Consider the following 15,428-nt stretch of genomic DNA (forward strand, 5'->3'; position numbering starts at 1 on the left):
TTGGTCAGAATCTAAGTTAGTATAAGCACTGTGTAAAATAGTATGATGGTGCTTCAAAACATTAAAAACACCATAAGTTATGATAGATCACATAAACAGATGCAAGAATAAAAACACATGTTCACATCAATAGATGCAGAAAAAGCCTCTGATAAATTTCAACTTTCATTAATGACCAAAAAACCTGACCAAAATATGTATAGAATGACTCACCTTCAAATTGATACAAGCCATTTATGATAAAACCACCGCCTACATCATATTGCACAGGTAAAACTGGAAACCATTTCCTCTGAAATCAGGAACAAGTCAAAGGCATCCATTCTCACCACTCCTGTTCAATATAGAACTGAAATCTTTAGTCAGAGGAATTAGGGAAGAAAAAGAAAAAAAAAAGAGATTCCAATGGGAAAGGAAGAATTCAAAACAAGTTTATTCATAGATTACATGCTCTTTTTCATAGAAGAGACAAAAAACTCCACTAAAAGTCTCTTAGTCTCTTAAAAAGTTGGGCAAAGTGGCAGGATAAAAATTCAAAACACAAAAATGAATGGTGTTCCTGTACAAAAACAAAGAACTCACCACGGAAGAAATCAGGAAATCAGTTCCATTGCCAATGACTTAAAATAATTAAGTAAATAATAATTAAACTATTAAAAAAACAAGTGAATGACTTCTATGATAAAAATTATAGTACTCTGAAAAAAGGGGCTGCAGGGCACAAAAGAAAATGGAAAAAAATCAATTCCCTGTTTCTTGATAGGCAAAACCAATTTGTCAAAATGTCCTTACTAACAAAAATGATATATAGATTTAATTAAATTGTGAGCAAAATTCTAACAGTATTCTTCACAGAACTAAAAAACATCCTAAAATTTACACAGAACCAGAAGAAGCCCAAGATAGCAAAAGCAATTGTAAACAAAAAGCAAAACATGAGACATGACAATTCTGAAATTCTAGTTATACTATAAAGCTACAGTACTAAAAGTGACATCGTACTGTTACTTAAATAGGCATGCTGACAAATGGAATAAAATTGAGGATTCAGAATAACCTTGTGCACTTTCTGCCATCTGATATTTTCCAAACAGACTAAATCATATACTGGAGAAAAGATAACCACTGTAGCAAATTAATTAATGAAGAGATATTTATAAATATAGCCACATGTCTATCTATGTAATTTTCCTCATACTAAAAATAAGAATTTCAATGTCTTACTTTAAGTATATTAACACCTAATTAAAATATGAATGGGAAAGCTCATGATTTTACTAGAATTTTCTGAAAATAAGAATTTCCAATGTACCATATCAGTAAAAAAGCCATTGTTTTTCACATAAAACAAAATTGATGGTTTCATTCCTAAAAATATGAAGCAAATATTTTGTATCATTGTTGATTTATTTCTTACACTGTCTCTCCAGAGCTCAGGCCATATTTAAAAAAAAAAAGTGTGAATAAGACCAGTATAAAATAGCAGGTAATAGTGAGGATTGTGAAAATCTGCAGCTCTAGAATACACTATTTTTAAATCAATAGCATGACCTTGTATATCTGATATGAGAATTCAATGTGTATTATATTTAATAACCCTAACATCAATAAAAAACTTCGGGAAAGACCTTAATATATATTGAGACTACATGTCTTATTTTGCCTAAGGTAATCTCCCTTTTTTATTCCCCAAAATGTCTAACTTTGAGATGTACCAATAGAGTACTTTGTTATTATTCAGACTTAATAATAATGTTGTAATAGAGAAGAATATAGGGTAACTACTGAATATTCTCCACCTATGCTACTATACATTAATTTTCCAATTTTTTCTACTTATAATGTTTCTCAAGAGTCTAAGTTCAATACTTCATCATTAGTGCGGTTTTAAATCTCTCTATATAAGCCCATAGAATATATGCTTTAACTCAATGATTCTCTAAAACTTCTACTAAGAGGGAATCCAGAGAATGAATTTGTAATTCCCTTTTTGGAATTCTTTCCTATTCCTTCACCTATTTTATGTATCTTTTCCTGTTAGTAGTCTTTAAAAATATTAGTAGAATCAGGATTTGGAGAGTTAACTCAAAACTTATGTCCCTTTGAATTTTTATGAAACAGAATTCTAAAATCAAAGGAGGATTCAGGGGAAGCATTCTGATTCTCTTAGAAATACCCACTTTCTAGGGCCGGAGATTTAGCTCAGTGGTTTCGCTGCCTGCTGCGCAAGCACAAGGACCTGAGTTCGATCTCCGGTACCAAAAGAAAAAAAAAAAGAAATACCCACTTTCTGGAGTAAAAGAAAAATTGCTTTAAAATTGTAAGGGAACACAAGAAATCAATCCAGCAGCTGCTAGACAATGCAAAGAAGAATATCAAAAGACTGATTGGAGTCAATGAAGAAAGAGGAGAGAGTGCAGATGACATAAAAAAACTCTTCACAGAAGTGATGAGAAGTGATGGCAGAAAATTTCCCAAGGAGGGGAAAAGAACTTGACATACAGATAAGTGAGGCATATAGCACTCCAGCTAGCAAAAAATCTACACATAGGCATATAATAGTTAGGATTCCAGAAATCCAACAGAAGAACAAAATTCTATAAGCAGTGAGAGAAAAGAAACAAATCACATACAAAGGAAAGCCCATCAGAATCACAGCAGACTTCTCAATGCAAACCCTCAAGGCAAGAAGAGCTTGGAGTGATATATTTCAAGCCCTAAAGGAAAACAGCCTCCAACCCAGATTGATGTACCCTGCAAAACTATCTTTCAAAACTGATGGAGAAATAAGATACTTTCATGACAAAGAGCACCTCAGGAACCTCATGAGTACCAAACTGGCACTCCAAAAAATTTTAGACAATACCCTAGGAAAAGACAATGAGGATCACAACCCCAGGAAACCCAGCAGAATGAAAAGATTGGGTGTGACAAATTAAATGCAAAGGGGGAGGATCCAACAAAAAGAAAAAGTCATGACAAGGCTTTTAAAACTTTTAACTTCATCTCCTTAATGAGTGTATAATTCAATATTATTATTGTACTGATTAGTATTTTTCTGATTCTAGATTTGCACACCATTCCTTGTGCTATACTGGCTATTTATCATCTTCTTATGTCTACATTTTAATTGGGTTGTCTATTAATGAGCTCTAAGAATTCTTTATATATTCTGCTCATAGGTTATATGTATTGTAAATATGGTCTGTTTAAGGACCACTTTTCATTTTAATGATGTCATTTAAAGTTCTAAATTTTGATGGAATCTCATTTATCAATTTTTTTCTTTTATACATCATGGTTTTTGTATCCTAGGTAGTTCTTGCCTACCCTGAATTTATAAATATTTTCCCTTATAATTTCTTCTTGAAGTTTTATACTTTTAGGCTTTCTTATTTAGGTTCATAGATCCCTTCAAGTTATTTTCATGTATGGAAAAATAGGGTTGAGGTTAATTTTTTATATATGGATACCAGGTGCTCTAGTGCCATTTGCTGAAAACACTATCTCTTCCTCGGCTCTTGAATTGAGTTTATATTCTATAAAATGCTAATGTTAAATAATCTTTCAAAACTCAGTGGACCATATATGTGTGGTTCTATTTCTAGATTCTCTATTTTATTCCAATGATCTATATGTCTTTCCTTACACCAACACTGCCTTGATTACTGTAGCTTTAGAAGAAGTCTTAAAATTAGGTACTAAACGCCTTCCAACACTGTTTTTATTTTTCTTTTTGTTTTTAACTTTTCTATGTCCTTTGTACTCCTACATAACTTTTAAATTTCAATATCCAATTCTTCATTTATAGCAAGTATACACAGACCTGAATTTTTATATATACCTTGTGTTTTCTAATCCTGCTAAATTCAAGTACAAGTTCTAGGGGCTCCTAGAGTTTTCTTAGTATCTTCTCTGTAGATGATCATTTCATCTACATATAAAGATTTTGCTTCTGCCATGCCAATCCTATCCTAATTGTGTCATTTTATTGCCAGACTATTTTGGTGGGACTAGGTTTCAAAGTTTAATGGACAGATAAAGAGTAAGCATATCTGGCCTTGTTCCCCACCTTAAGGAGAAAGCATTGTATCTTCTCCATTTATATAAGGCATTCTCGATGGAAGTATGGAGTACAAGTCTTTAATCTGTTGAGAAGTTTCTGTTCAACTTCTAGGCTCCTGATAGCTTTTACCATGAACAGCTTTAGAATTTAGCCCAATACTTTTTCTCCAACTAGTGACAGGATCATATGACTTTTTCCTTTCCTCTGTTAAAATGATGACTTTTGTGAGTGGATCTTCCAATGCTGAACCAACACTGCCATCCCTATAACAAAACCACTTTCTACATCCTTCCAGATCTGACTTCCAATAGTTTGTTTTGTTAAACAAATTTCTATCTATGTTCATACTTTTTTCTTCTATTATCTTTATCCAGTTTTAGGATTAGCACAATGTTGAGTTCCTAAAATGAGGGGAGAACTGTTCCTTCTTTTTTCTGCTTTAATTATTTGATATAATTTATCAGTTAAAATGTTTATGAGCCTGCTGTTGCCATATAGGTAGGTTTTCAAGCTAGGAATATACTTTCTTTAATAGGTGCTATTCAAATTTTATATTTCCTCCAGAGTTAGTTTCATTAATTTATCTTCCAAGGTACTTCTTAGAAGTTGTCAAATTTATTTCAAAAAAGAATTTTGTAATATGCTTTCTATATCCTTTTAAATTCTGTAAAATCTGTGGTAATGTCTCCTAGATCTTAATATTGTAATTTTAAAAATGTATAACTGATATTGTGTAACAGGAAGAAAAGGTCTAAAAGACCAGGGTAATTGGGAGGGGTAGGGGAAGGGAAAAAAGGGAAAGGAAAAAATATGAGAAGAGGAAAAAAAATGGAAACAAGGTCTTTGCAAATAGGGAAGGGTGGAGGGGGTGAAGGGAGGGCAAGGGAAATGGAAAAAAAATAAGAACCAAGATACTCATGTAAAGGTACAAGATTCCAATGATGAATGTAACTGTATTTTATACCGAAAATGTCCCAATAAACTTAATGGGAAAAAAAATTAAAATAAAACACTGACAAAGTCTCCAGGACCCTGAAAAAAAAAAAGAAAAAGAAATACCCACTTTCCAAACACATGATGAAAATAATTATCCAATGAATGAATAGTTCTTTTTCAGAAAATTGTTTTGTTCAAACATAAATAAGATACAACTCGGAGAAACTACAGCCTACCCCATTTACAACTCCTTTAATGTATGTAAACTTAAGTCAGTTTTACATACAATGTCAATGTATAAAATAGATATCACATCCAAAGTTTCAGATTTTTAAAAAGAGAAATCACATCTAACATTTCAGTCTTCAGCACCAATAAAATTTTGGCAAAGGAGTTGTCAATATTTGTTATGCACAAGTTTTGAATATGGAGTATTTTTCAATCTATTAACTCATTTCTCTCTATCATAGATTTCTGTTATGGGTTGCTATGATAATAATTTGAACAATGAGAATGTGGAGTAGGTGACTAATTGTCACAATCTCTACCAGTAAATAATTATATTCAGTATTATGAATATATATTTTATGGAACATCATGTTTTTGAAATAATATTATGTGCAATATTTTAAATTACAAAAACATGAGGATGATTCAATATAGTTTCAAAATTGTTGGTCACAGATGATATTATTTTAGTATATATCAGTATACAAGGATTATTCATGCCATATCTGAATATGTTTTGACAAAATAAATTCCCAGAAATAAATCTGTGCTCATGAAACCTGTAAATCATGATTTCAACTACAAATTTAAAGAGTTCATGATATATTTTTTCTATAACTTTCTACTTGTATAAAATTTACTTTAATATTTTATGAAGAAAGAAGTTCCTTAAATTCACAATTATAGTGATAGGTTAATCATATATATTAATCTCTCAGGGTGAAAGTATTTTCAGATTTTTTTTCACTACTAATATATTAAGTTTACTTTACAATTGCTAGTCTTAAAGAACTAGTTATGTAGTGAAATTGTTAATATAATTTTTTCTTTATGTTCTTCATCAAAGTAATAAAGTTTACAAATCTGTATATCTTATAACATTGATATTTCCGTTTCATAAGTACAGTATTTTTTTAAAATAATTCTTAAAACACCAAAAAGGCAGGTCTTGAATTATTATGTATTTAAATCAATGGTAAGGTGAGATGGAGCATGGCCAAGACATAATTCTCAATCATCCTCCAGACTGGACAACTCTGGTCAGTTTCTGGAACTTTGTCTACTGTGAATAAATTTAATATTATTGGAACTATTTAGTCCTAAATACACACATATGTAGCTAACAAAAAAGGATTGTAGAAACTGAAACATGGTCATAGAATAGTACTTCAACTTTTAAATAATTCTATTCATTGTATTATTAGAAGCAAAGTGTTGTGCAGTAGAAGGATTTAAAATGTTGGCCCATTGGAAAAATGGCTAAAGGAAATATATACATTTTCTCCCTCAAGCAGGTCCTAAATTCTTTAAAGACAGTAACGTCATCTCCAGTGCTGAGGTTAGAAAAATTATCTGCTATATCCCACTCAAAATAACAGAACAGCTTCATACAGGATCTACTTGCTATGTTATAAACACCACTAGGTTTTAGTTTTCCACAAGCTTATGAATTTTTTACACTGTTAGGCATATATGGTTCAATGAACTCCCCTCCCTGCTTGGTCATGGTAGTGTTCCAACTGACATAAAACATATAGAAGAATCTGTTCAATAGTTTCACTTTTGTCTTCCTTTTCATTTAAAGTCTTCTATGATCTTGTCAGGAAATATTTGTATAACACCAGAATGGCATCAGCAGTCATTATATAGTGCTGAATTTGTTTCTGTTTTGGTTATAAACTTTAAGTAATTTAGGGAAAACTAGGAGAGGAAGTCTTCAGTCATTAAGTCATTACTCTTATAAAATACTTTGAAAGTTTATAAGCACTTTGGATGAGATTTCTATTGAAAAAATTTTCATTTCAATCTACTATTTCTTTCATAACTTTTCATTTTCAAATAATTTCAAACTTAAAAATAGTTGTGAGAATTTTGATTTATACTTTATGTACACCACTCATTTTTAAATATTTCCTAAATTTGCATTACTATGTTTCTCTTACACACACACACACACACACACACACACACACACACACACTATTCAGAATCTTTAAAAAATACATCCTAGACAAATGACTCCTTCCACCTTAAGCACTTAAGCATTTACTTTGTAGGAACAAGGAAGTGCCTTAAATTACTGCTAATACTGTGACCAAGGTATTTTTAAAATTTTTCCAACTGTCTCAATCATATATTTTATGAAAAGGGAGAACAATTCCTGGTTTAGTATCAAACTATTGCATGCATTTCTTTTCTTTACTATTCTTTCACCTGGGAGAAAGATTGGAGAGTGCGGAGGTTTTATAGCCTTTCTATTTTTGAAAATCGATTTAAGTTATTTTATAGACTTTTCTTGCATTTTAATTTGTTTGATTTTTCTATTACTAGTTTGGAGTTACATATTTTAACCAGGAATACTACATAAATTATGCCCTTTTTTCATGCATGATATCTGAAGGCACGTAAAGTAGGTTTGTACCAGTACTAGAAATGTTAAAATTGATGATTTAAGGCATTTTCTCTCATGTATTCTCAATGTAAAATTTTATTCCAATTTAAGTGTGTATTTTGTATTAGGCAAAAGAAATGACAATCACAAGTTTCCAATGCTAAGATGCTCACATGAAGACATAATCTGAATAAAGCAGGGCAAAAAACGGTCCCACTTTAATGACTTGTACTTCTCAGATACTTTTTCCAAATTAAATTTCAAAACTATAGATTAATGGCTGTAGGAAACATTCTAGGAGTAAACAGTACTTACATTTGTCATACAATCTTCAATTATCATTCTATTTTGCATTTTTTGTTCTAAGAAAGCATAAATATATCTGTTTAAGTCTTTATTTAGGTTTCAGAAAATTCTGAGATAAAAATCTCCCTAATCTTTGAAAGACAACATTTTAAAAGCTGATGTACTGAGAATGTAGCAGATGAGTGACTTGGAGACAAGTATGAACTCGAAGTCTAACATGGTTCAAACTCTCATCTTCTGGAATCATCTCCTGTCTATTCTCTTCCACTTCAAGAAGTCCTCCACATGGTTTAAATTATCCTTTTATAACACACAATTAAATCTTCCATGTATCTCATTCAATTTTCTTCTTTTTTCTCAATAAACACAAAAGAAAAAGAAATTTTACCATAGCATTCTTATGAATATATATATAGATCAGATTTCCTATTGCTGGACGTGACACCAGATGCCCACAACTTAATGGAGGAAAAGATTAATTTTGTTTACAGTTTCATGGGATTCAGTCCATACAGAAAGTCATTGAAGACCAAAAACTCTCAGTTCATGGAGGCCAGGAAGTACTGCAGGAGAAATCTAACAGAAAGGAAGGGACCAGGGAACATACATAGTACCCAAAGTCATGCCTCTAAGACCTTCAAAAATCCGCACTGTGATTGTGAAAATATTTGATATTTTAATTTCAGTAGTTTTCCTCTTATGAAATTAGGTACTTCAGTACTCTATGCCTATATGTTTATAAATGTTATCTCTTCTTGTTGGATTTCTCCTTTAACTAGTATGACCTTCTGTGTCTCTTCTTATCAGCTTTAGCTTGAAGTTTACCATTGCTGATATTAGAATTGCTACTGCTGCTTGTTTTCAGCGTCCTGGTGCATGAAATGTTGTTTTCCATTCTTTAATTTTTAGTCCACACTTATCTTTTTGAATTAGGTGAGTTTCTACAGTGCAGCAGAATGTTGGATTTTGTGTTTTGATCCAGTCTGCCAGTCTATGCCTTTTAACTGTAGAGTTCAGGCTATTATCATTGAGAAATATTACTGAGATGTTTCATTATTTACTACCATTGCCTTCTTTATCTGTTGGTGTATATTTTTTCCTGTTGTTTTTTCTTACTGTTTGTCCTTTGACTTCACTAGTTTTCTCTGTGTTTTTATCTAAATCCAATTTTTTGTTTCTGTCAAGAATATTCTTAAATATTTTCTCTAGAGCTGGTTTAGCCCTCATATATCTTCTGAACTATTCTCTTTCAGGGAAATACCTTATTTCTCCTTCTATTTTGAAGAATAGCTTTGCTGGGTGAATAGCTTAATCTGGGTTGGAATTTATTTGCTCTTTGGGCTTGAAACACTTCATTCCAAATACTTCTGGGCTTTAGAGTGTGTGTTGTGAAGTCTGTTGTGATTCTCATTGGTTCACATTTATATGTGATTTTTTGCCGGCTGGTTTTACATTTTTTTGCTGAATATCTGGTAATTTAATAAGGATGTGGACACTTTGGGGAAGATGGTGGTGTAGTAAGCAGAAGTGCGTCAGTCTCTTTGATATTCAGAATCCAGACACTGTAATATAACAACTTGGGGAAGAAAAGGAGGGAACTGGATCCCATGGGCCCAGGAAGGATCTGAAGGGAGAATTGGACCTCACAGGATAAAGTATAAGATCCTAGGGAATGGCTTTTAAAATTACTTTAAAATAAAATAATTTTTCTGTGTCCTTACTCATTTGAATAAAATAAAAATTAACTACTAAGACTGAATTGGGAAACTTACTTAGAGGCAACAAATATTTAGTATGTGTGCCTTCTCATAGTCGAGGCAAACAAGATTAACATGTCATGCCACTGAGCTTGAAATTTGTTTTATTATAGGCTTGGCATGCAAGATAGTACTTATTTAAGATCACAGCTACTTTGTGTCTGTTATTTATTACTTATTCCTTTAGTGTGGATTAATAATAGAAACATTAAAGGAGGAAAAATTTTGAGTTTCTTTCGTAGTACTGCCAACAAGCAGAAACCCATAGTACTGTAAGTAGGCAGAAAGTCTAACCATCTTCTCCTGACACAAAGGAAATTTTGAGTTAAGATATAATATATAAAACGATTAAGATCATTGAATTATGATGCCTAAATATTCATCGTGAAGAAACATTCATTTTGAAGAAATATTATTGTGACATCTGAGTACTTTACTTAAGTATTTATTAATTCATCATTTTTTTAAACGTTTCAGAGTAGAAGCTGGCCTCACAGACTTTGCAGGCCCTGTAATCAAGACAGCTGGAAAACAACAGCTTAGCAGAGGTAAAGTGAAGAGCTCCAGGAATCAGGAAGAAGCCAACAGGAAAGTAGGAAACTGCAGACAAACTGAATATTACACAGAACAAAGAATTAAGCAGGGTGGAACACCAGGCAAACTCACAGGAGAGGGACCTGTATCCACAAACACAAGGTAGATATGCTCAAAGAAAGTAGGCAGCCCCAGAGATAAACAGATGGACAGCATTACCCCTACCCCAAAGCCCATGGTTATTGTATGCTGCAAATACAGCATGAGGACTTATTCGGAAACTGACTCCTTCTGCCTGGCATGCTAGCATTGCAGAAAAAAATTAGCTATTTCCCACATATTAGGAGTGACATAATCAGGAGCCATTTTAAGAAGTGGTCTATTATTTAAGAGTGACTTACTCCAGGGCTCAGAATTTGCAGAACAAAAACCCAGGATTTCTGTGTCATCCTGCCACACTGACTGAGTAGTACAGGACCAAAAGGGATACTTACAGAGAGGGAAAAGACTACTCACAGACCCCTTGAGAAGTTTAAGAAACAGTGAGCTCAGCCGGGGATTTAGCTCAGTGGTTTTGCCTCCTGCTCTGCAAGCTCAAGGACCGGAGTTCGATCTCCGGTACCGAAAAAAAAAAGTATACAGTGAGCTCAGGGTGTGGAGGACATGGTAGTCCAGCTTTCTGTGGTTTTCTGACAGGACTATGTCTGAAAGTGCTGTACATAATTCCAACAGATTGCCTGGTTTTCCACATAGCTCACTTCCAGGACAGAACTCTGGTCTATTTGCTTTCCCTGCATGCCAATGGGATCAGGGGTACAACTCAGCTTGGGCACTGGACACATCACTGGGTATATGAATAGAGAGGCTTCTCAAGTATGTAGCACACTTCAATAACCCAATGGCTACAAAGCTGGCTGAGGATAGTCATGGCTTATGGCAAACAAAAAAGCACAAATATTGAAAGGCACTGGAGTATACACAGCCCTCAGGCAGACAACACTCCATTGAGTGACCCCAGTAACTAGAAAAGGCAGGGCTAAATTCAGCATTCACATAACAAAAAGTGGACATGAAAACAAAATAGGTCCTAGATGTGACTCACTACTACCTCTTTCCAATATCTGGTGGATGCTATTATCACAGACCTTGAAAAGAAACTACAAGTTGAAATATCTCACCACAGAGGAATTTTTTGGATTCATCTCCATTTTGCTTTTTAAAAAATTGTTGCTGTTGCTGATGTTATTTTTTGTTGTAGATTTTCTGTTTTTTGTTCTGTTTTTCTTGTTAGTTTTTTCTGTTATTTTTACCTAGTTCTATATATTTTCTTTTATTCTTTAATTAGATTTTTATATTTTTTTTCCTCCTTGTCATCTTTTTTTGTTTTTAAATTTTATTTTTTTTTATTTTTCCCTTTCCACTATCCATTTTTATAACAATTACTACTAGTCTTTTTTTATTCATTAATTTTATTTCTACATTTCAGGTACACAATATGATGTCATTCATTATTGGGAATCTGTACCTTTACATAATATATCTCGGTTCTTATTTTTTTCCCCATTCCCCTTCCCTACCTATTTGCAAAGACTTTGTTTCCATTTTTTTCCTTTTCTCATATTTATTCCTTTCCCTTCTTTCCTTTTTTCTACCCCCCCCCCTTCCCCTTCCCCTTTGGACTTTTTCTTCCTATTCAAATTATCTATTATACATTATGATCTGTATTTACACTTTCAGTCTCTCACACCAGAGAAACTATTTGTTATTTACACATGCATGTCCTATTTATTCCACTTAAGAGTATGGGCTCAATGTACATCCATTTAGCTATAAATGACTTTAGTTTATCTTTCTTTATGGCTGAGTAGTACTCCATTTTATAAAAAAAACAAAACCACATTTTCTTTATCCAGTCTCAAGTTGATGGGCAATTGGGCTGTTTCCAAGCTTTAGCTATTACAAACAGTGCCACTATGAACATGGGTGCACATATACTGCTGTGGTATGATTCTTTTAATTCTTTTGGGAAGATACCCAGCAAGGGAATAGCTGGGTCAAATGAGACCTCTAGTCCTAGTTCTTTGAGGTATCTCCATAATGATTTCCACAGTGGTTGCACCAGTCTACACTCCCACCAACAGTGGCAAAGGGTCTCTTTTTCCCCACAGCTCTGCCAGCACTTGTTCTTGATTGATTTCTTGATAGCAGCCATTCTTTCTGGGGTGAGGTGGAATCTCAGAATTGTTTTTATTTACATTTCTCAAATAACCAGTGATGTTGAACATTTTTTCATGCGTTTATTTGCTATTTCCACTTCTTTCTCTGAGAAATGTCTGTTCATTTCAGATGCCCATTTTTGGATTGAATCTTTAAATATTGGAGGTCTAAGATTTCATGAACAAAACCTCAGTCGCATGTGAACTAGCACAAAGAATCAAGGAGTGGGCTCTCTTCTTATTCAAAAGCTCCTACACAGCCAGAGAAACCACCAGCAGTGTGAAGAGACAACCCACAATGTGGGAAAAAATTTTCACCAGCTGCTCCTCAGACAAGGGTCTACTATCTAGAATGTATAAAGAACTTAAAAAAATCAGACCTTCCAAATTCTAATTATATAGTTTTAATTGGTTCTAATTTCAGAGAATTAATCAGGAGAATAAATAATTAGCCAAGAAAATAATAATAAAATGTTTTAAATAATTTTAGGATATCTACATATTAAAATTTGTAGCTTATCTTTTTAAAAATTTAGTTCAATACATTTTATTACTACCTCATGTGCTATGGTATTGTGATCTCTCTCTCTCTTTCTGTTCTCTTTCCTCCTTTCTCCTTCCCTTTCTCTCTCCCTCCCATTTTCTTGGCCATGTTAGAAAGCTGTTGTGTGATTTAGAACATAAAGATAAAGGTGATAAATATAATTCTTCACATTTTTTGTACTGAACACTTTTGCTCTGATTGTAAATATCTTACAATTACTATGTCTGGAAAGGTAATTGGGCCTGTAAAAGCCAAAATACACAAACCAAATGAAATGAAGAAATCTCTAGATGAAAGTTTATTCACTGTAAACTTAATTTTCATTTAGGAAAATGCAGAAAGTTTTGAAGAAAATAGTATACAGCACTTATTAAATATTCACTTTCCCTAACTTTGCTCATCTATTCCCTTTTTCTTTTCAGCTTAGTTCTATTATTTCAAGAAAACTTGCTCATTTTTGACTCATCTAAACATTTTTATTCTCCTATTTTTCTTTATCTTCCAATCTATTTGATTATACTTCCTTATGTATTTCTTGTACTTATTTTGGTTTTGATCTTTTGTGGATGAAGTATTATCACCTTTATCTAAATTTTTCTAAGAACTCAGCTTGTGAAGAATTTTATCAGAGATACTATATTTAATGTTCAACATTTTATTTTCCAAAACAAGTAAACAATATTGCAAACTCATTTAATGTGAATGTATATTGTTTCATTTTAACCTTTTCTTTTCTAATTCAAATGCTACTATGGGAACCTGTAATGACTTATTAACTGGGACACATAGATCTCATTCAGTGTAAAAATTCTTAGTTATATCTATCATCATAATTTTATTTTAATTTTTTGTAGCTTTTAAAGTGCTTCTTTTATTTCAAAATTGTCTGCCCCATCCATTGTTAATTGTTTTTACATCACCAATTATATTTCATGTCATAAATTAGAAATATTATGTGTTCAAAATTTCGCTATGATATCCCTCCTATAGAAGGTAAGAAGCAGTGGAGATTATATTTATATTTTCAACATTCTCTTCCTCATGCAAAGCACAGCACCTGACCCATAGGGTACACTTAATACTTTTTTTTTTGGTACTGGGGATTGAACTTGGGACCTTGTGTTTGTGAGGTAGGCGGTGACACTACTGAGCTAAACTTAATACATTTTATAGGACTAAATAACTAGAATTTAAATGTAACTTTATGTCACATGCCTAATGTCACTAAAATTGGATAAGCTCTTGAAAAACTTATGGAAAGAAAAATAAGCATTTTTGATAGGTTGAGGCACAATTGAATTAAACACAAAATGCTCTTAGTAAAATTGAAACAAAAATTCAATTACTAATATCTTAACATTGTAAAGTTCATATGAATATTATTAGAACTACAAATAACTAAATAAAATATCTAAGAAAAATATCCATTCGGCCAGGCTTGGTGGCGCATGCCTGTAATCCTAGCACTTGGGAGGCTGAGGTAGAAGGATCGCTGAGTTTGAAGCCAGCCCAGGCTACATAGTGAGTCCAGGGCCAGCCTGAACTACAAAGGGAGAGACTGTGGGCCCACATAACTCTGTAATCATAAAAGCTCCCCCAGCCCCAACATAGTGACTGATTGTGAGTTAATGGTTAAAATGAGCTTGTTAGTTCTGGGACACTAGATAAAATCTGTAACAAACACAGAGTTCCTAAGTGAATTACCCGACTTCTTTTTTGCCCGAAACCGATGTTCCAGACACAGCTATCTATAAGACAATCTGCAAACATATTTGACCATCAACATTTTTTTTCCTCTTGCTAACTTCCCCTGCAACCCCCTATAAAAACAGCTTCGGGCTCTGAGCCAGTTGCCTCTCTAAGCTACTTTGCTTTGGGAGTGCCATCTGGCCAGACTAATAAAGGTCTGTTTTACTTTCCAACTTGTCCGGTGTGTTCCTTCCCTGGTGTTCTTCACTGCAGTCAGCTCCTTGGAGCGTTTGGTAAGGCCCTCGATCTTACAAGACCCTGCCTCAAAAAAAAAAAAAAAAAAGAATGAAAAATATCCTTTCATTATTGATGAATGAATTTTGGTCTATTTTTATTAGTTTATGTTTTCAGTATGTGAAGTTTACATTCATCTTTGAAGTAGGAACACGTGCACATGTACATAATACAGCTTTTTTTTTGAGGCAGGGTCTCCCTTTGTAGTTCAGGCTGGCTCTGAACTTATTATGTAGCCCATTCTGGCCTCGAACTCTCAGCAATCCTCCTGCCTCAGCTTCCTAAGTGCTGGGATTAAAGTCATGCACCAACATGCCTGGCTAGCTTGTTTTTTTTTTTTTTAAATCTTTCTCTTCCCACTGACCTCACTTCCTCTGCTTCTGTATCCCCTTTCTCCATTTTTATTCTTATTGTTATTATTATACTTAGCTCATGTTTATGACAAATAATATTTACATTCATTAAG

Source organism: Heterocephalus glaber, unplaced genomic scaffold, assembly GCF_053883595.1.
Source record: "Heterocephalus glaber isolate CG9 unplaced genomic scaffold, H.glaber_assembly_v1.0 deba00001613, whole genome shotgun sequence".
Lineage (NCBI taxonomy): Eukaryota > Metazoa > Chordata > Mammalia > Rodentia > Bathyergidae > Heterocephalus > Heterocephalus glaber.